Here is a 22,232-nt window from a genome sequence, read left to right as displayed (position 1 = left end):
TTCACCCCTCCCCCTCCCAGAGCCCAACTTTCACCCTCCACCTCTCAGAGCCCAACCTTCACACTCCCCTCTCAGAGCCCAACCTTCACCCTCCCCTCTCAGAGCCCAACCTTCACCCTCCCCTCTCAGAGCCCAACCTTCACCCCCCCTCTCAGAGCCCAACCTTCATCCCCTTCCCCCTCTCAAAGCCCAACCTTCACCCTCCCCTCTCAAACCCCAACCTTAACCCTCCACCTCTCAGAGCCCAACCTTCACCCTCCCCTCTCAGAGCCCAACCTTCACCCTCCCCTCTCAGAGCCCAACCTTCACCCTCCCCTCTCAGAGCCCAATCTTCACCCTCCCCCTCTCAGAGCCCAACCGTCACCCTCCCCCTCTCAGAGCCCAACCTTCACCCCCTCTCAGAGCCCACCTTCACCCCCCGCCTCTCAGAGCCCAACCTTCACCCTCCACCTCTCAGAGCCCAACTTTCACCCCTCCACCTCTCAGAGCCCAACCTTCACCCCTCCCCCTCTCAGAGCCCAACCTTCACCCTCCCCCTCTCAGAGCCCAACCTTCACCCTCCCCCTCTCAGAGCCCAACCTTCACCCTCCACCTCTCAGAGCCCAACCTTCACCCTCCCTCTCAAAGCCCAACCTTCACCCTCCCTCTCAGAGCCCAACTTTCACCCCCTCTCAGAGCCCAACCTTCACCCCCCCTCTCAAAGCCCAACCTTCACCCTCCATCTCTCAGAGCCCAACCTTCACCCCTGCCACACAGAGACTGCTATCTCCCTGTTATCTCCTCTGAAAGCTCCCCTGTCTTCACATCTTCACCCGCCCTTTGTGTGCGTCTCTTCGCCCCTGATAGCGTTCCAAGGTGCACGGTCCCAAAGATAACAGTTTACAGTAGTTAATTGGTGGTTAAACGACTAGATGCCCTTGTAAAATGTTGCTACCAGTGTCAAGACCACAGCAGTTGTCTGTTGGTAATAAAATACTTGTTTATCTATGGGAGTATTTTACGAGTTGGTTTGGACATTGGCCCTAGAACCTCCATATTTCTGCTGATGTTGGCATCATTTAAAGGCGCATAGCAGTAAAGGGGAATAACCCCAGTGGGCTGGTTGACACCATTATAACCTGTCTGTTGAGATGACACCATTATAACCTGTCTGCTGAGTCTCTGAGATGACACCATTATAACCTGTCTGCTGAGATGACACCATTATAACCTGTCTGCTGAGATGACACCATTATAACCTGTCTGCTGAGATGACACCATTATAACCTGTCTGCTGAGATGACACCATTATAACCTGTCTGCTGAGATGACACCATTATAACCTGTCTGCTGAGATGACACCGTTATAACCTGTCTGCTGAGATGACACCATTATAACCTGTCTGCTGAGATGACACCATTATAACCTGTCTGCTGAGATGACACCATTATAACCTGTCTGCTGAGATGACACCATTATAACCTGAGATGACACCGTTATAACCTGTCTGCTGAGATGACACCGTTATAACCTGTCTGCTGAGATGACACCGTTATAACCTGTCTGCTGAGATGACACCGTTATAACCTGTCTGCTGAGATGACACCATTATAACCTGTCTGCTGAGATGACACCATTATAACCTGTCTGCTGAGAGATGACACCATTATAACCTGTCTGCTGAGATGACACCATTATAACCTGTCTGCTGAGATGACACCATTATAACCTGTCTGCTGAGATGACACCGTTATAACCTGTCTGCTGAGATGACACCGTTATAACCTGTCTGCTGAGATGACACCATTATAACCTGTCTGCTGAGATGACACCATTATAACCTGTCTGCTGAGATGACACCATTATAACCTGTCTGCTGAGATGACACCGTTATAACCTGTCTGCTGAGAGATGACACCATTATAACCTGTCTGCTGAGTGAGATGACACCATTATAACCTGTCTGCTGAGATGACACCATTATAACCTGTCTGCTGAGATGACACCATTATAACCTGTCTGCTGAGATGACACCATTATAACCTGTCTGCTGAGTCTGAGATGACACCATTATAACCTGTCTGCTGAGATGACACCATTATAACCTGTCTGCTGAGATGACACCATTATAACCTGTCTGCTGAGATGACACCATTATAACCTGTCTGCTGAGATGACACCATTATAACCTGTCTGCTGAGATGACACCATTATAACCTGTCTGTTGAGATGACACCATTATAACCTGTCTGCTGAGATGACACCATTATAACCTGTCTGCTGAGATGACACCATTATAACCTGTCTGCTGAGATGACACCATTATAACCTGTCTGCTGAGATGACACCATTATAACCTGTCTGCTGAGATGACACCATTATAACCTGTCTGCTGAGATGACACCATTATAACCTGTCTGCTGAGTCTCTGAGATGACACCATTATAACCTGTCTGCTGAGATGACACCATTATAACCTGTCTGCTGAGTCTCTGAGATGACACCATTATAACCTGTCTGCTGAGTCTCTGAGATGACACCATTATAACCTGTCTGCTGAGTCTCTGAGATGACACCATTATAACCTGTCTGTTGAGTCTCTGAGATGACACCATTATAACCTGTCTGTTGAGTCTCTGAGATGACACCATTATAACCTGTCTGTTGAGATGACACCATTATAACCTGTCTGTTGAGATGACACCATTATAACCTGTCTGCTGAGATGACACCATTATAACCTGTCTGCTGAGATGACACCATTATAACCTGTCTGTTGAGATGACACCATTATAACCTGTCTGTTGAGATGACACCATTATAACCTGTCTGCTGAGTCTCTGAGATGACACCATTATAACCTGTCTGCTGAGATGACACCATTATAACCTGTCTGTTGAGATGACACCATTATAACCTGTCTGCTGAGATGACACCATTATAACCTGTCTGCTGAGATGACACCATTATAACCTGTCTGCTGAGTCTCTGAGATGACACCATTATAACCTGTCTGTTGAGATGACACCATTATAACCTGTCTGCTGAGATGACACCATTATAACCTGTCTGCTGAGATGACACCATTATAACCTGTCTGCTGAGTCTCTGAGATGACACCATTATAACCTGTCTGTTGAGATGACACCATTATAACCTGTCTGCTGAGTCTCTGAGATGACACCATTATAACCTGTCTGTTGAGTCTCTGAGATGACACCATTATAACCTGTCTGTTGAGTCTCTGAGATGACACCATTATAACCTGTCTGTTGAGATGACACCATTATAACCTGTCTGTTGAGATGACACCATTATAACCTGTCTCTGAGATGACACCATTATAACCTGTCTGCTGAGATGACACCATTATAACCTGTCTGTTGAGACGACACCATTATAACCTGTCTGTTGAGACGACACCATTATAACCTGTCTGCTGAGTCTCTGAGATGACACCATTATAACCTGTCTGTTGAGATGACACCATTATAACCTGTCTGCTGAGATGACACCATTATAACCTGTCTGCTGAGATGACACCATTATAACCTGTCTGCTGAGTCTCTGAGATGACACCATTATAACCTGTCTGCTGAGATGACACCATTATAACCTGTCTGCTGAGATGACACCATTATAACCTGTCTGCTGAGTCTCTGAGATGACACCATTATAACCTGTCTGCTGAGATGACACCATTATAACCTGTCTGTTGAGATGACACCATTATAACCTGTCTGCTGAGTCTCTGAGATGACACCATTATAACCTGTCTGCCGAGATGACACCATTATAACCTGTCTGCTGAGATGACACCATTATAACCTGTCTGTTGAGATGACACCATTATAACCTGTCTGCTGAGTCTCTGAGATGACACCATTATAACCTGTCTGCTGAGTCTCTGAGATGACACCATTATAACCTGTCTGCTGAGTCTCTGAGATGGTCTGTGGGTCTGTGGGTCTGTGGTCTGTCTGTGGTCTGTGGGTCTGTGGTCTGTCTGTGGTCTGTGGGTCTGTGGTCTGTCTGTGGTCTGTCTGTGGGTCTGTGGTCTGTCTGTGGTCTTTTGTGGTCTGTGGGTCTGTGGTCTGTGGGTCTGTGGTCTGTCTGTGGGTCTGTGGTCTGTCTGTGGTCTGTCTGTGGTCTGTCTGTGGGTCTGTGGTCTGTGGGTCTGTCTGTGGGTCTGTGGTCTGTCTGTGGCCTGTCTGTGGTCTGTCTGTGGTCTGTCTGTGGTCTGTCTGTGGGTCTGTGGTCTGTGGGTCTGTCTGTGGTCTGTCTGTGGATCTGTGGTCTGTCTGTGGGTCTGTGGTCTGTCTGTGGTCTGTCTGTGGTCTGTCTGTGGGTCTGTGGTCTGTGGGTCTGTCTGTGGTCTGTCTGTGGTCTGTCTGTGGTCTGTCTGTGGTCTGTCTGTGGTCTATCTGTGGTCTGTCTGTGGTCTGTCTGTGGTCTGTGGTCTGTCTGTGGTCTGTCTGTGGTCTATCTGTGGTCTGTCTGTGGTCTGATATGATCTGAATTAGACAGTGGTGTAGATCCCAGATATGATCTGAACTAGACAGTGGTGTAGATCCCAGATATGATCTGAACTAGACAGTGGTGTAGATCCCAGATATGATCTGAACTAGACAGTGCTGTAGATCCCAGATATGATCTGAATTAGACAGTGGTGTAGATCCCAGATATGATCTGAACTAGAAGCTGAGACCAGCTGAGCTGGTTGGATTGAGGAATAGACTGAGACCAGCTGAGGTGGTTGGATTGAGGAATAGACTGAGACCAGCTGAGGTGGTTGGATTGAGGAATAGACTGAGACCAGCTGAGGTGGTTGGATTGAGGAATAGACTGAGACCAGCTGAGGTGGTTGGATTGAGGAATAGACTGGGACCAGCTGAGGTGGTTGGATTGAGGAATAGACTGAGACCAGCTGAGGTGGTTGGATTGAGGAATAGACTGAGACCAGCTGAGGTGGTTGGATTGAGGAATAGACTGAGACCAGCTGAGGTGGTTGGATTGAGGAATAGACTGAGACCAGCTGAGGTGGTTGGATTGAGGAATAGACTGAGACCAGCTGAGGTGGTTGGATTGAGGAATAGACTGAGACCAGCTGAGGTGGTTGGATTGAGGAATAGACTGAGACCAGCTGAGGTGGTTGGATTGAGGAATAGACTGAGACCAGCTGAGGTGGTTGGATTGAGACTGAATAGAAGACCAGCTGAGGTGGTTGGATTGAGGAATAGACTGAGACCAGCTGAGGTGGTTGGATTGAGGAATAGACTGGTTGGAGACCAGCTGAGGTGGTTGGATTGAGGAATAGACTGAGACCAGCTGAGGTGGTTGGATTGAAGAATAGACTGAGACCAGCTGAGGTGGTTGGATTGAGGAATAGACTGAGACCAGCTGAGGTGGTTGGAGTGAGGAATAGACTGAGACCAGCTGGTTGGTGGTTGGATTGAGAGGAATAGACTGAGACCAGCTGAGGTGGTTGGATTGAGGAATAGACTGAGACCAGCTGAGGTGGTTGGATTGAAGAATAGACTGAGACCAGCTGAGGTGGTTGGATTGAGGAATAGACTGAGACCAGCTGAGGTGGTTGGATTGAGGAATAGACTGAGACCAGCTGAGGTGGTTGGATTGAGGAATAGACTGAGACCAGCTGAGGTGGTTGGATTGAGGAATAGACTGGGACCAGCTGAGGTGGTTGGATTGAGGAATAGACTGGGACCAGCTGAGGTGGTTGGATTGAAGAATAGACTGGGACTGGGACCAGCTGAGGTTGGATTGAGAATTGACCAGCTGAGGTGGTTGGAATAGACTGAGACCAGCTGAGGTGGTTGGATTGAGGAATAGACTGAGACCAGCTGAGGTGGTTGGATTGAGGAATAGACTGAGACCAGCTGAGGTGGTTGGATTGAGGAATAGACTGAGACCAGCTGAGGTGGTTGGATTGAGGAATAGACTGAGACCAGCTGAGGTGGTTGGATTGAGGAATAGACTGAGACCAGCTGAGGTTTCATTGTTTCTCTTGATTAGGATGTTGTTCATCACAATCTAAAGCTGTCTAAACCGTTCACTGTCTTTATTTGTTATACCACCTGGGGAGGTGAGTGTGTGTGTGTGTGTGTGTGTGTATTACTAGTACAGAGAGAGTGTGTGTGTGTATTACTAGTACAGAGAGAGTGTGTCCGTATTAGACTTTTTGGATTGATCCTCCCTGTCTTTTCATCCTCTCCTCTCCCCTGTGGTGTTTTAGTGTCCTCTCCCCTTTCCCTGACTGGGACCAGCTCCTTGAGGAATAGACTGAGACCAGCTCTCTTCCCTCCTGTCCCTCCCAGCTCCCACCTCCTGTCTCTTCCCTCCTGTCCCCAGCTGTGGTTGGATTGAGGAATAGACTGAGACCAGCTGTGGTTGGATTGAGGAATAGACTCCCAACCTCCTGTCTCTTCCCTCCTGTCTCTTCCCTCCTGTCCCTCCTGTCCCAACCTCCTGTCTCTTCCCTCCTGTCCCTCTCCTCCCAACCTCCTGTCTCTTCCCTCCTGTCCCTCCCCTCCCAACCTCCTGTCTCTTCCCTCCTGTCCCTCCCCTCCCAACCTCCTGTCTTTTCCCTCCTGTCCCTCCCCTCTCAACCTCCTGTCTCTTCCCTCCTGTCCCTCCCCTCCCAACCTCCTGTCTCTTCCCTCCTGTCTCTTCCCTCCTGTCCCAACCTCCTGTCTCTTCCCTCCTGTCCCTCCTGTCCCAACCTCCTGTCTCTTCCCTCCTGTCCCTCCTGTCCCTCCCCTCCCAACCTCCTGTCTCTTCCCTCTTGTCTCTTCCCTCCTGTCTCTTCCCTCCTGTCCCTCCCCTCCCAACCTCCTGTCCCTCCCCTCTTCCCTCCTGTCCCTCCCCTCTTCCCTCCTGTCTCTTCCCTCCTGTCCCTCCCCTCCCAACCCCCTGTCTCTTCCCTCTCCTGTCCCTCCCCTCTTCCCTCCCCTCCTGTCTCTTCCCTCCTGTCCCTCCCCTCCCACCTCCTGTCTCTTCCCTCCTGTCCCTCCCCTCCCAACCTCCTGTCTCTTCCCTCCTGTCTCTTCCCTCCTGTCCCTCCTGTCCCAACCTCCTGTCTCTTCCCTCCTGTCCCAACCTCCTGTCTTTTCCCTCCTGTCTCTTCCCTCCTGTCTCTTCCCTCCTGTCCCTCTCCTCCCAACCTCCTGTCTCTTCCCTCCTGTCCCTCCCCTCCCAACCTCCTGTCTCTTCCCTCCTGTCCCTCCCCTCCCAACCTCCTGTCTTTTCCCTCCTGTCCCTCCCCTCTCAACCTCCTGTCTCTTCCCTCCTGTCCCTCCCCTCCTGTCCCAACCTCCTGTCTCTTCCCTCCTGTCTCTCCCTCCTGTCTCATCCCTCCTGTCCCAACCTCCTGTCTCTTCCCTCCTGTCCCTCCTGTCCCAACCTCCTGTCTCTTCCCTCCTGTCCCTCCTGTCCCTCCCCTCCCAACCTCCTGTCTCTTCCCTCTTGTCTCTTCCCTCCTGTCTCTTCCCTCCTGTCCCTCCCCTCCCAACCTCCTGTCCCTCCCCTCTTCCCTCCTGTCCCTCCCCTCTTCCCTCCTGTCTCTTCCCTCCTGTCCCTCCCCTCCCAACCCCCTGTCTCTTCCCTCCTGTCCCTCCCCTCTTCCCTCCTGTCTCTTCCCTCCTGTCCCTCCCCTCCCAACCTCCTGTCTCTTCCCTCCTGTCTCTTCCCTCCTGTCCCTCCCCTCCCAACCTCCTGTCTCTTCCCTCCTGTCTCTTCCCTCCTGTCTCTTCCCTCCTGTCTCTCCCCTCCCAACCTCCTGTCTCTTCCCTCCTGTCCCTCCCCTCCCAACCTCCTGTCTCTTCCCTCCTGTCCCTCCCCTCCCAACCTCCTGTCTCTTCCCTCCTGTCCCTCCCCTCCCAACCTCCTGTCTCTTCCCTCCTGTCCCTCCCCTCCCAACCTCCTGTCTCTTCCCTCCTGTCCCTCCCCTCCCAACCTCCTGTCTCTTCCCTCCTCTCCCTCCCCTCCCAACCTCCTGTCTCTTCTCTCCTGTCTCTTCCCTCTTTTCTCGGTCATATATTTCCAGCTGATGACAGATAAGATAGCTTCAGCATCGGACCTGTCAGTGCCAGCTGCTGCAGACCTTTGCTCGCAATAAAGAGTAAGATGTGTTTCAGGTAGGAGGGAGGGAGGGCTGGGTTAGGAGGGAGGGAGGGCTGAGTTAGGGGGTTAGGAGGGAGGACTGGGGATGGGGATGGGGATGGGAGGGCTGGGGATGGGTTAGGGGGAGGGCTGGGGATGGGAGGGCTGGGGGTGGGGATGGGAGGGCTGGGGATGGGTTAGGGGGAGGGCTGGGGATGGGGATGGGGGGCTGGGGCTGGGGATGGGAGGGCTGGGGATGGGGATGGGAGGGCTGGGGATGGGTTAGGGGAGGGCTGGGGATGGGTTAGGGAGGGCTGGGGATGGGAGGGCTGGGGAGGGGATGGGAGGGCTGGGGATGGGTTAGGGGAGGGCTGGGGAGGGGTTAGGGGGAGGGCTGGGGAGGGGAATGGGAGGGCTGGGGATGGGGATGGGAGGGCTGGGGATGGGTTAGGGGTGAGGGCTGGGGATGGGGATGGGAGGGCTGGGGATGGGTTAGGGGAGGGCTGGGGATGGGTTAGGAGGAGGGCTGGGGAGGGGTTAGGGGAGGGCTGGGGATGGGGATGGGGATGGGAGGGCTGGGGATGGGTTAGGGGAGGGCTGGGGATGGGAGGGGGGGATGGGGATGGGAGGGCTGGGGATGGGCTCGGGGCTTCAGGGATCCTGTTATCTCCTCTAAACCAGTTTAACTGGGGAGAGGGAGGGCTGGGGATGGGTTATGGGAGGGCTGGGGATGGGGTCATGGGAGGGCTGGGGAATGGGTTAGGGGAGGGCTGGGGATGGGTTAGGGGAGGGCTGGGGATGGGAGGGCTGGGGATGGGGATGGGGATGGGAGGCATTTCTTTCCTCTCTATTGTCAGCGTATGGGGATGGGTTAGGGGGAGGGCTGGTCAGAATGGGAGGGCTGGGGATGGGAGGGGACTGGGGATGGGGATGGGGATGGGGATGGGAGGGCACCATGGGGCATGGGTTACCCTGATATTACTGGGAATGGGAGGGCTGGGGATGGGTCCATCAGGGGCAGGGCTGGGGACCCTGGGTTAGGGGAGGGCACCATGGGGCCATGGGATATTACCCTGGGAGGGCTCACCATGGGGAACCTGAGGGCTGGGGATGGGGATGGGATGGCTGGGGAGGGGGGACTCCATCAGGGGGAGGGCTGGGGATGGGGATGGGAGGGCTGGGGATGGGGATGGGAGGGCTGGGGACCCTGGGTTCAGGGGAGGGCTGGGGATGGGTTAGGGGGAGGGCTGGGGATGGGGATGGGAGGGCTGGGGATGGGGATGGGAGGGCTGGGGATGGGTTACCCGGAGGGCTGGGGATGGGTTAACCTGGATGGCTGGGGATGGGTTAGGGGGAGGGCTGGGGAGGGGTTAGGAGGGAGGGCTGGGGAGGGGTTAGGAGGGAGGAGCAGAACAGCGTAGCTCAGATACAGATGGCTCGGTGCTTCAATAGATCCTGTTATCTCCTCTAAACCAGTTTAACTCAAGGTTTTTTATTTTCCAGGGAGAGGAGAGGAGACACAGAGGCCTTATCAGACTCTATGTATCTGAAGAGATTGAGCTACCAGGTCGATATCAAATCAAACTGTTGTGTGTCACTTACACAGGACAAAGCAGGTGTGAATAGTCCAGTCGAACGCTTCCCGCACCTCTTCCTCAGTCCTTAAAGAAATCCACAAGACAAAGGGAAGTCATTTCTTTCCTCTCTATTGTCAGCGTAGGCCTCGCCGAGTGGCGCAGCGGTCTAAGGCACTGCATCTCGGTGCAAAGGGCGTCACTACAGTCCCCGGTTCGAATCCAGGCTGTATCACATCCGGCAAGTGATTGTGAGTCCCATAGGGACGGGTTTGTCATTGTAAGTCAGAATTTGTTCTTAATAACGGACTTGGCCAGATAAATAGGTTAAAATAATATTGTGATGGTAGCGGGACTCCATCACCATGTGGTGCAACCTGCCATGGATCACCCTGATATTACCCTGGGACTCCATCACCATGTGGTGCAACCTGCCATGGATCACCCTGATATTACCCTGGGACTCCATCACCATGTGGTGCAACCTGCCATGGATCACCCTGATATTACCCTGGGACTCCATCACCATGTGGTGCAACCTGCCATGGATCACCCTGATATTACCCTGGGACTCCATCACCATGTGGTGCAACCTGCCATGGATCACCCTGATATTACCCTGGGACTCCATCACCATGTGGTGCAACCTGCCATGGATCACCCTGATATTACCCTGGGACTCCATCACCATGTGGTGCAACCTGCCATGGATCACCCTGATATTACCCTGGGACTCCATCACCATGTGGTGCAACCTGCCATGGATCACCCTGATATTACCCTGGGAGTTCACCATGGTGAAAATGGATCACAAAACATCCATCACCATGAACTTGAAGGATCACCCTGATGGATGACTACAGTGTTGGATGGACCCTGGTGTTGGATGAACTATGTTGTGATGGATGGACCCTGGTGTTGGATGGACCCATGTGGTGCAACCTGTGGATGGTGGTGCAACCTGCCATGGATCACCCTGGTGTTGGATGGATCACCATGGTGTTGGATGGATCACCCTGGTATTGGATGGACTCCATCACCATGGTGCAACCTGGATGGATCACCCTGGTGTTGGGATGGATCACCATGGTGTTGCCATGGATCACCCTGATATTGGATGGACTCCATCACCATGTGGTGCAACCTGCCATGGACCCTGGTGTTGGATGGACTACAGTGTTGGATGGACCCTGTGGTGGCCATGGATCACGGTGTTGGACCCCTAGACCCTGGTGTGGATGGACCCTGGTGTTGGATGGACCCTGGTGTTGGATGGACCCTGGTGTTGGATGGACCCTGGTGTTGGATGAACCCTGGTGTTGGATGGACCCTGGTGTTGGATGGACCCTGGTGTTGGATGGACCCGGTGTTGGATGGACCCTGGTGTTGGATAGACCCTGGTGTTGGATGGACCCTGGTGTTGGATGGACTACGGTGTTGGATGGACCCTGGTGTTGGATGACCCTGGTGTTGGATGGACCCTGGTGTTGGATGGACCCTGGTGTTGGGTGGACCCTTGTGTTGGATGGACCCTGGTGTTGGATGGACTACGGTGTTGGATGGACCCTGGTGTTGGATAGACCCTGGTGTTGGATGGACCCTGGTGTTGGATGGACCCTGATACGGTGTTGGATGGACCCTGGTGTTGGATGGACCCTGGTGTTGGATGGACCCTGGTGATGGATGGACCCTGGTGTTGGATGGACCCTGGTGTTGGATGGACCCTGGTGTTGGATGGATGGACCCTGGTGTTGGACCTGGTGTTGGATGGACCCTGGTGTTGGATGGACTACGGTGTTGGATGGTGTTGGAGACCCTGGTGTTGGATGGACCCTGGTGTTGGATGGACCCTGGTGTTGGATGGACCCTGGTGTTGGATGGACCCTGGTGTTGGATGGACTACGGTGTTGGATGGACCCTGGTGTTGGATAGACCCTGGTGTTGGATGGACCCTGGTGTTGGATGGACCCTGGTGTTGGATGGACCCTGGTGTTGGATGGACCCTGGTGTTGGATGGACTACGGTGTTGGATGGACCCTGGTGTTGGATAGACCCTGGTGTTGGATGGACCCTGGTGTTGGATGGACTACGGTGTTGGATGGACCCTGGTGTTGGATAGACCCTGGTGTTGGATGGACCCTGGTGATGGATGGACCCTGGTGTTGGATGGACCCTGGTGTTGGATGGACCCTGGTGTTGGATGGACTACGGTGTTGGATGGACCCTGGTGTTGGATGGACTACGGTGTTGGATAGACCCTGGTGTTGGATGGACCCTGGTGTTGGATGGACCCTGGTGTTGGATGGACCCTGGTGTTGGATGGACTACGGTGTTGGATGGACCCTGGTGTTGGATAGACCCTGGTGTTGGATGGACCCTGGTGTTGGATGGACTACGGTGTTGGATGGACCCTGGTGTTGGATAGACCCTGGTGTTGGATGGACCCTGGTGATGGATGGACCCTGGTGTTGGATGGACCCTGGTGTTGGATGGACCCTGGTGTTGGATGGACTACGGTGTTGGATGGACCCTGGTGTTGGGGTGGACCCTGGTATTGGATGGACCCTGTTGTTGGATGGACCCTGGTGTTGGATGGACCCTGGTGTTGGATGGACTACGGTGTTGGATGGACCCTGGTGTTGGATGGACCCTGGTGTTGGATGGACCCTGGTGTTGGATGGACCCTGGTGTTGGATGGACTACGGTGTTGGATGGACCCTGGTGTTGGATGGACTACGGTGTTGGATGGACCCTGGTGTTGGATGGACTACCTGGTGTTGGATGGACCCTGGTGTTGGATGGACCCTGGTGTTGGATGGACTACGGTGTTGGATGGACCCGGTGTTGGATATACCCTGGTGTTGGGTGGACCCTGGTGTTGGATGGACCCTGGTGTTGGATGGACTACGGTGTTGGATGGACCCTGGTGTTGGATGGACCCTGGTGTTGGAGGACCCTGGTGTTGGATGGACCCTGGTGTTGGATGGACCCTGGTGTTGGATGGACCCTGGTGATGGATGGACCCTGGTGTTGGATGTACCCTGGTGTTGGAGGGACCCTGGTGTTGGATGGACCCTGGTGTTGGATGGACCCTGGTGTTGGATGGACCCTGGTGTTGGATGGACCCTGGTGTTGGATGGACCCTGGTGTTGGATGGACCCTGGTGATGGATGGACCCTGGTGTTGGATGGACCCTGGTGTTGGATGGACTACGGTGTTGGATGGACCCTGGTGTTGGATGGACCCTGGTGTTGGATGGACCCTGGTGTTGGATGGACCCTGGTGTTGGATGGACCCTGGTGTTGGATGGACCCTGGTGTTGGATGGACCCTGGTGTTGGATGGACCCTGGTGTTGGATGGACCCTGGTGTTGGATGGACCCTGGTGTTGGATGGACCCTGGTGTTGGATGGACCCTGGTGTTGGATGGACCCTGGTGTTGGATGGACCCTGGTGTTGGATGGACCCTGGTGTTGGATGGACCCTGGTGTTGGATGGACCCTGGTGTTGGATGGACCCTGGTGTTGGATGGACCCTGGTGTTGGATGGACCCTGGTGTTGGATGGACCCTGGTGTTGGATGGACCCTGGTGTTGGATGGACCCTGGTGTTGGATGGACCCTGGTGTTGGATGGACCCTGGTGTTGGATGGACCCTGGTGTTGGATGGACCCTGGTGTTGGATGGACCCTGGTGTTGGATGGACTACGGTGTTGGATGGACCCTGGTGTTGGATGGACCCTGGTGTTGGATGGACCCTGGTGTTGGATGGACCCTGGTGTTGGATGGACCCTGGTGTTGGATGGACTCTGGTGTTGGATGGACCCTGGTGTTGGATGGACCCTGGTGTTGGATGGACCCTGGTGTTGGATGGACCCTGGTGTTGGATGGACCCTGGTGTTGGATGGACCCTGGTGTTGGATGGACCCTGGTGTTGGATGGACCCTGGTGTTGGATGGACCCTGGTGTTGGATGGACCCTGGTGTTGGATGGACCCTGGTGTTGGATGGACCCTGGTGTTGGATGGACTATGGTGTTGGGATGGACCCTGGTGTTGGATGGACCCTGGGGTTATGGACCCTAGGTGTTGGATAACCCTGGTGTTGGATGGACCCTGGTGTTGGATGGACCCTGGTGTTGGATGGACCCTAGTGTTGGATGGACCCTGTGTATGGACCCTGGTGCCTTGGATGGTGGGGTTATTAGTGTATAATGTGTTGGATAGACCCTGGTGCCTTGGATGGACCCTGGTGCCTGGACCCTGGTGAGGATGGACCCTGGTGTTGGATGGATGTATATATGGACAGGGCCTTATAGTGGGGTTATTAGTGTATAATGTATATAACAGGGCCTTGGATGGACCCTGGGGTTATTACCCTGTGTAATATATATGGACCCTGGGCCTTATGGACTGGGTGTTATTAGTGTATAATGTATATAACAGGGCCTTATAGTATGGACCCTGGTTATTAGTGCATAATGTATATAACAGGGCCTTATAGTGGGGTTATTAGTGTATAATGTATATAACAGGGCCTTATAGTGGGGTTATTAGTGTATAATTTATATAACAGGGCCTTATAGTGGGGTTATTATTGTATAATGTATATAACAGGGCCTTATAGTGGGGTTATTATTGTGTAATGTATATAACAGGGCCTTATAGTGGGGTTATTATTGTATAATGTATATAACAGGGCCTTATATTGGGGTTATTAGTGTATAATATATATAACAGGGCCTTATAGTGGGGTTATTATTGTATAATGTATATAACAGGGCCTTATAGTGGGGTTATTAGTGTATAATGTATATAACAGGGCCTTACAGTGGGGTTATTAGTGTATAATGTATATAACAGGGCCTTATAGTGGGGTTATTAGTGTATAATGTATATAACAGGGCCTTATATTGGGGTTATTATTGTGTAATATATATAACAGGGCCTTATAGTGGGGTTATTATTGTATAATGTATATAACAGGGCCTTATGGTGGGGTTATTAGTGTATAATGTATATAACAGGGCCTTACAGTGGGGTTATTAGTGTATAATGTATATAACAGGGCCTTATAGTGGGGTTATTATTGTGTAATATATATAACAGGGCCTTATATTGGGCCTGGGGTTATTAGTGTATAATGTATATAACAGGGCCTTATAGTGGGGTTATTAGTGTATAATGTATATAACAGGGCCTTATAGTGGGGTTATTAGTGTGTAATGTATATAACAGGGCCTTATAGTGGGGTTATTAGTGTATAATGTATATAACAGGGCCTTATAGTGGGGTTATTAGTGTATAATGTATATAACAGGGCCTTATAGTGGGGTTATTAGTGTATAATGTATATAACAGGGCCTTATAGTGGGGTTATTAGTGTATAATGTATATAACAGGGCCTTACAGTGGGGTTATTAGTGTAATGTATATAACAGGGCCTTATAGTGGGGTTATTAGTGTATAATGTATATAACAGGGCCTTATAGTGGGGTTATTAGTGTATAATGTATATAACAGGGCCTTATATTGGGCCTGACAGGAGGTTATTAGTGTATAATGTATATAACAGGGCCTTATAGTGGGGTTATTAGTGTATAATGTATATAACAGGGCCTTATAGTGGGGTTATTATTGTGTAATGTATATAACAGGGCCTTATAGTGGGGTTATTAGTGTATAATGTATATAACAGGGCCTTATAGTGGGGTTATTATTGTGTAATATATATAACAGGGCCTTATAGTGGGGTTATTATTGTATAATGTATATAACAGGGCCTTATAGTATATGGTTATTAGTGTATAATGTATATAACAGGGCCTTATAGTGGGGTTATTATTGTATAATGTATATAACAGGGCCTTATAGTGGGGTTATTATTGTATAATGTATATAACAGGGCCTTATAGTGGGGTTATTAGTGTATAATGTATATAACAGGGCCTTATAGTGGGGTTATTAGTGTATAATGTATATAACAGGGCCTTATAGTGGGGTTATTAGTGTATAATGTATATAACAGGGCCTTATATTGGGGTTATTAGTGTATAATGTATATAACAGGGCCTTAAGTGGGGTTATTAGTGTATAATGTATATAACAGGGCCTTATAGTGGGGTTATTAGTGTATAATGTATATAACAGGGCCTTATAGTATATGGTTATTAGTGTATAATGTATATAACAGGGCCTTATAGTGGGGTTATTAGTGTATAATGTATATAACAGGGCCTTACAGTGGGGTTATCTGATAGTGTGATAATGTATATAACAGGGCCTTGGTGGGGTTATTAGTGTATAATGTATATATATAGGGCCTTATAGTGGGGTTATTAGTGTATAATGTATATAACAGGGCCTTATATTGGGGTTATTAGTGTATAATGTATATAACAGGATAGTGACGTTATTAGTGTATAATGTATATAAGGCCTGTATAGTGGGGTTATTAGTGCATAATGTATATAACAGGGCCTTATAGTGGGGGCCTTATTATCTCTATGTAATATATATAACGTTGGTCGGGCCTTATAGTGGGGTTATTATTGTGTAATATATATAACAGGGCCTTATAGTGGGGTTATTATTGTATAATGTATATAACAGGGCCTTATATTGGGGTTATTATTGTGTAATATATATAACAGGGCCTTATAGTGGGGTTATTATTGTATAATGTATATAACAGGGCCTATATAGTTGGGATATTATTGTGTAATATATATCTAAAGGGCCTTATAGAGGGGTTATTATTGTTTTGTCAGTTTAGGACTGGCAGTATCATTGCAGTAAAGCAAATTCTTCATGACGACACATGAAGACTCACAACCCGAGCTATGAATTATGGTACCTGTTATCCCGTTATCACAGCAGTTATGATTCAGATAGAGAACAGGGTCTGATACGTCTCTGACCACAGATACAGCTGCCCACTCTTGAGCCGCAACGTTGGCAACCAGAGGCCTGTATCGATGCTGTTCTCTATCTGATATATTGTTGTGATAACGTTGGTCGAGGCCTGTATCTGTGGTCGAGGCTTGTATCGATGCTGTTCTCTATCTGATATATTGTTGTGATAACGTGTCTGGTCGTCTATCTGCCTGTATCTGTGGTCGAGGCCTGTATCTGTGGTCTGGCCTGTATCTGTGGTCGAGGCCTGTATCTGTGGTCGAGGCCTGTATCGATGCTATTCTCTATCTGATATATTGTTGTGATAACGTTGGTCAGAGCCTGTATAGATGCTGTTCTCTATCTGCTATATTGTTGTGATACATACTGATAAAACGTCTGCTCTACGACATCTAAAGGTGGATGAAAGAGTTTCTTTTTATTCATTTTTTTTACATCTTTATTTAACTAGGCAAGTCAGTTATTAAGAACAAATTCTTATTTACAATGAAGGCCTATCCCGTCCGACGTCTGTCTGTCTGTGCGTCGTCTGTCTAAGGGACTCCCAATGTCTACAGCCGGTTATGATTCAGCCTGTCTGTCGAACCAGGGTCTGTCTGTCTGTCGCCTGTCTAGCACCGAGTGCAGTGCCTTAGACAGCTGCGCCACTCGTCTGTCCGTCTGTCAGCACATAGCAACCAGGGAGAGAGCTTTTTATCTATTGATCTATTCATCTATCAACCTGTCTGTCTACCTGTCTACCTGTCTGTCTGTCTGTCTGTCTGTCTGTCTGTCTGTCTGTCTGTCTGTCTGTCTGTCTGTCTGTCTGTCTGTCTGTCTGTCTGTCTGTCTGCCTGCCTGCCTGCCTGCCTGCCTGCCTCCTGCCTCTGCCTCTGTCTGTCCTGCCTCCTGCTGTCCTGCCTGTCTGTCTGTCTGTCTGTCTGTCTGTCTGCCTGTCTGCCTCCTGCCTGCCTGCCTGTCTGTCTGCCTGCCTGCCTGCCTGCCTGCCTGCCTGCCTGCCTGTCTGTCTGTCTGTCTGTCTGTCTGTCTGTCTGTCTGTCTGTCTGTCTGTCTGTCTGTCTGCCTGCCTTCTTTGTATACTAAACATTAGCTTGACAATGGACTTTGTTACCTTAACAACAGCCTCCTCACCAGACAGAAGTGGAGCCAGTGAGCCCCTGACTGTTGACTTCCCTATTCCTATTCCCTGTACCCTCTCCAGCCTCACCGGGCAGCAAGGGGCGGCTGTGCCTGCGTCCCAAATCACACCCTAGTCCCTGTATATCCCTATGGGCCCTGGTCAAAACTAGTGAGCCATATAGGGCATAGGGTGCCATTTGGGATGACGCCTGTGTACATCACCCCAGTCCCCGATGGGCGTAGCCAGGATAACAACCTGCCAAAGAGCACTGGAGGAACATAAAACGCTGCTTATCGATGTGGCGAAGGGGGTGGATCTTCCCTCAGCGCTGATGTCTGTGATAAGATAAGGTGTAAGAGTCCTGCTGGTATCAGTCTCTCCATCTACAGAGCTACGGGCCTGATGTCGCCTCGGCTCGACATGCTGATGATGGGTTTAACTGTTAACAGCTAACTCATCCATTAAGGCAATGAGGCCTGTACATACAGAGACAGACAGAGAGAGACAGGGGGGGAACTAAGTGTACAGAGAGACAGATAGGGACAGAGGGACAGAGAGACAGATAGAGACAGAGAGACAGAGAGAGAGAGACAGGGGGGGAACTAAGTGTACAGAGAGACAGATAGGGACAGAGGGACAGAGAGACAGAGAGACAGAGAGACAGATAGGGACAGAGAGAGACAGGGGGCGGAACTAAGTGGACAGAGAGACAGAGAGACAGATAGGGACAGAGAGAGACAGGGGGCGGAACTAAGTGGACAGAGAGACAGAGAGACAGATAGGGACAGAGAGACAGACAGAGAGAGACAGGGGGCGGAACTAAGTGGACAGAGAGACAGACAGAGAGAGACAGGGGGCGGAACAAAGAGGACAGAGAGACAGAGAGACAGAGAGACAGAGAGGGACAGAGAGAGACAGGGGGCGGAACTAAGTGGACAGAGAGACAGAGAGACAGATAGGGACAGAGAGACAGGGAGACAGAGAGACAGATAGGGACAGATAGGGACAGAGAGACAGAGAGACAGAGAGACAGGGGGAACTAAGTGGACAGAGAGACAGAGAGAGACAGAGAGACGTAGGACCTAACCCACTCTATTAAATGAGTCAAAACAGTATACCTACAGTATACCCCCCACTTTAATGAAGACAGCTTCTCCATCCTACAGTATACCCCCCACTTTAATGAAGACAGCTTCTCCATCCTACAGTATACGCCCCCTAGCGTCTCCATCCTGGAGGGGGAAATCAATCATTTCCAGGCCCAGGGACATGTACTAGTCTGTGGCGACCTAAATAAAAGGAACATAAAATTCAACCAATCAGGATCTGGCTAAAAATACTTGAATCAGTTATAGAACTCATTGCCCTCAATGGTTCCTTTGGATGGCATAGAAGGCCCGTCTCTTAGATGGTTGAATCAGTTATAGAACTCATTGCCCTCAATGGTTCCTTTGGATGGCATAGAAGGCCCGTCTCGTCTCTAGAAGGCCCGTCTCGTCACTAGAAGGCCGGTCTCGTCTCTAGAAGGCCCGTCTCGTCTCTAGAAGGCCCGTCTCGTCTCTAGAAGGCCCGTCTCGTCTCCAGAAGGCCAGTCTCGTCTCTAGAAGGCCAGTCTAGTCTCTAGAAGGTCCGTCTCGTCTATAGAAGGCCCGGCTCGTCTATAGAAGGCCCGGCTCGTCTCTAGAAGGCCCGTCTCGTCTCTAGAAGGCCCGTCTCGTCTCTAGAAGGCCCGTCTCGTCTCCAGAAGGCCAGTCTCGTCTCTAGAAGGCCCGTCTCGTCTCTAGAAGGCCCGTCTCGTCTCTAGAAGGCCCGTCTCGTCTCTAGAAGGCCCGTCTCGTCTCTAGAAGGCCCGTCTCGTCTCCAGAAGGCCAGTCTCGTCTCTAGAAGGCCCGTCTCGTCTATAGAAGAACCGGCTCGTCTCTAGAAGGCCGGTCTCGTCTCTAGAAGGCCCGTCTCGTCTATAGAAGGCCGGTCTCGTCTCTCTAGAAGGTCCGTCTCGTCTCTAGAAGGCCCTCGTCTCGTCTCTAGAAGGCCCGTCCCTCTAGAAGGCCCGTCTCTTGAAGGCCCGTCTCGTCTCTAGAAGGCCGGTCTCGTCTCTAGAAGGCCCGTCTCGTCTCTAGAAGGCCCGTCTCGTCTCTAGAAGGCCCGTCTCGTCTCTAGAAGGCCCATCTCGTCTCTAGAAGGCCGGTCTCGTCTCTAGAAGGCCCGTCTCGTCTCTAGAAGGCCCGTCTCGTCTCTAGAAGGCCCGTCTCGTCTCTAGAAGGCCGGTCTCGTCTCTAGAAGGCCCGTCTCGTCTCTAGAAGGCCCATCTCGTCTCTAGAAGGCCGGTCTCGTCTCTAGAAGGCCCGTCTCGTCTCTAGAAGGCCCGTCTCGTCTCTAGAAGGCCGGTCTCGTCTCTAGAAGGCCGGTCTCGTCTCTAGAAGGCCGGTCTCGTCTCTAGAAGGCCGGTCTCGTCTCTAGAAGGCCCGTCTCGTCTCTAGAAGGCCGCTCTCGTCTCTAGAAGGCCCGTCTCGTCTCTAGAAGGCCCGTCTCGTCTCTAGAAGGCCGGTCTCGTCTCTAGAAGGCCGGTCTCGTCTCTAGAAGGCCCGTCTCGTCTCTAGAAGGCCGGCTCGTCTCTAGAAGGCCCGTCTCTAGAAGGCTAGAAGGCCGTCTCGTCTCCAGAAGGCCCGTCTCGTCTCCAGAAGGCCAGTCTCGTCTCTAGAAGGCCCGTCTCGTCTATAGAAGGCCCGGCTCATCTCTAGAAGGCCGGTCTCGTCTCTAGAAGGCCCGTCTCGTCTCGTAGAAGGCCCGTCTCATCTCTAGAAGGCCAGTCTCGTCTCTAGAAGGCCCGTCTCGTCTATAGAAGGCCCGGCTCATCTCTAGAAGGCCGGTCTCTTCTCTAGAAGGCCCGTCTCGTCTCTAGAAGGCCCGTCTCGTCTCTAGAAGGCCCGTCTCATCTCTAGAAGGCCCGTCTCGTCTCTAGAAGGCCAGAAGAGGCCCGTCTCGTCTCTAGAAGGCCCGTCTCTAGTCTCTAGAAGGCCGGTCTCGTCTCTAGAAGGCCCGTCTCATCTCTAGAAGGCCCGTCTCGTCTCCAGAAGAGGCCCGTCTCGTCTCTAGAAGGCCCGTCTCGTCTCTAGAAGGCCGGTCTCGTCTCCAGAAGGCCCGTCTCGTCTCCAGAAGGCCAGTCTCGTCTCTAGAAGGCCCGTCTCGTCTCTTGAAGGCCCGTCTCGTCTCTAGAAGGCCCGTCTCGTCTCTAGAAGGCCCGTCTCGTCTCTAGAAGGCCCGTCTCGTCTCTAGAAGGCCGGTCTCGTCTCTAGAATGCCCGTCTCATCTCTAGACACCAAATAATGTATGCAGATCACGTTATCTCCATGTTATCTCCCACTCAGAGAAGAGAGTTCTGGGAGCAGAGATCACTGACTGACTGGTCATCAGAACCACGTTATCTCCCACTCGGAGAAGAGAGTTCTGGGAGCAAACCTGCTCTGTCGTCCCGGTGTCAGGCCCCGAGCCTGCTCTGTTGTCCCGGTATCAGGCCCCGAGCCTGCTCTGTCGTCCCGGTGTCAGGCCCTGAGCCTGCTCTGTCGTCTCGGTGTCAGGCCCTGAGCCTGCTCTGTCGTCCCGGTGTCAGGCCCTGAGCCTGGTGTCAGGCCCTGAGCCTGCTCTGTCATCCCGTTGTCAGGCCCTGAGCCTGCTCTGTCGTCCCGGTGTCAGGCCCTGAGCCTGCTCTGTCGTCCCGGTGTCAGGCCCTGAGCCTGCTCTGTCGTCCCGGTGTCAGGCCCTGAGCCTGCTCTGTCGTCCAGGTGTCAGGCCCTGAGCCTGCTCTGTCGTCCCGGTGTCAGGCCCTGAGCCTGCTCTGTCGTCCCGGTGTCAGGCCCTGAGCCTGCTCTGTCGTCCCGGTGTCAGGCCCTGAGCCTGCTCTGTCGTCCCGGTGTCAGGCCCTGAGCCTGCTCTGTCGTCCCGGTGTCAGGCCCTGAGCCTGCTCTGTCGTCCCGGTGTCAGGCCCTGAGCCTGCTCTGTCGTCCAGGTGTCAGGCCCTGAGCCTGCTCTGTCGTCCCGGTGTCAGGCCCTGAGCCTGCTCTATCGTCCTGGTGTCAGGCCCTGAGCCTGCTCTGTCGTCCTGGTGTCAGGCCCTGAGCCTGCTCTGTCGTCCTGGTGTCAGGCCCTGAGCCTCTCTACAACCTTTGTTGTTGTTCTGGCTAGACATGGTCCATAATGACTTCTGATTAGTTAACTCAGTTAAAATTAAACACTTGACTATTTCTGTCCCAGCGCTTATTCAGACCAGCCTGACCGGGCACACACCATGTCCCTGAGGAGACAGACACCATGTCCCTGATGAGACAGACACCATGTCCCTGAGGAGACATACACCATGTCCCTGAGGAGACATACACCATGTCCCTGAGGAGACAGACACCATGTCCCTGAGGAGACATACACCATGTCCCTGAGGAGACAGACACCATGTCCCTGAGGAGACATACACCATGTCCCTGAGGAGACATACACCATGTCCCTGAGGAGACAGACACCGTGTCCCTGAGGAGA

General features: G+C 51.9%; 1 long non-coding RNA gene across 1 annotated transcript; it reads right to left on the bottom strand.

Annotated features, from left to right (window-relative positions):
* Positions 1 to 1,159: 1,159 nt before the first annotated feature.
* On the bottom strand, positions 1,160 to 1,805 carry LOC127925779 (uncharacterized). The gene is made up of 3 exons (XR_008122187.1): positions 1,710 to 1,805; positions 1,484 to 1,567; positions 1,160 to 1,182 (listed from the first exon to the last, which is right to left on the bottom strand). It is a non-coding gene; the product is annotated as an uncharacterized LOC127925779 (long non-coding RNA).
* Positions 1,806 to 22,232: the final 20,427 nt, after the last annotated feature.

This window comes from Oncorhynchus keta, unplaced genomic scaffold (genome assembly GCF_023373465.1).
Source record: "Oncorhynchus keta strain PuntledgeMale-10-30-2019 unplaced genomic scaffold, Oket_V2 Un_contig_6246_pilon_pilon, whole genome shotgun sequence".
Taxonomy (NCBI): Eukaryota; Metazoa; Chordata; class Actinopteri; order Salmoniformes; family Salmonidae; genus Oncorhynchus; species Oncorhynchus keta.
Note: the sequence above shows the minus strand (reverse complement) of the source record. Positions and strands in the feature narration are given on the sequence as shown.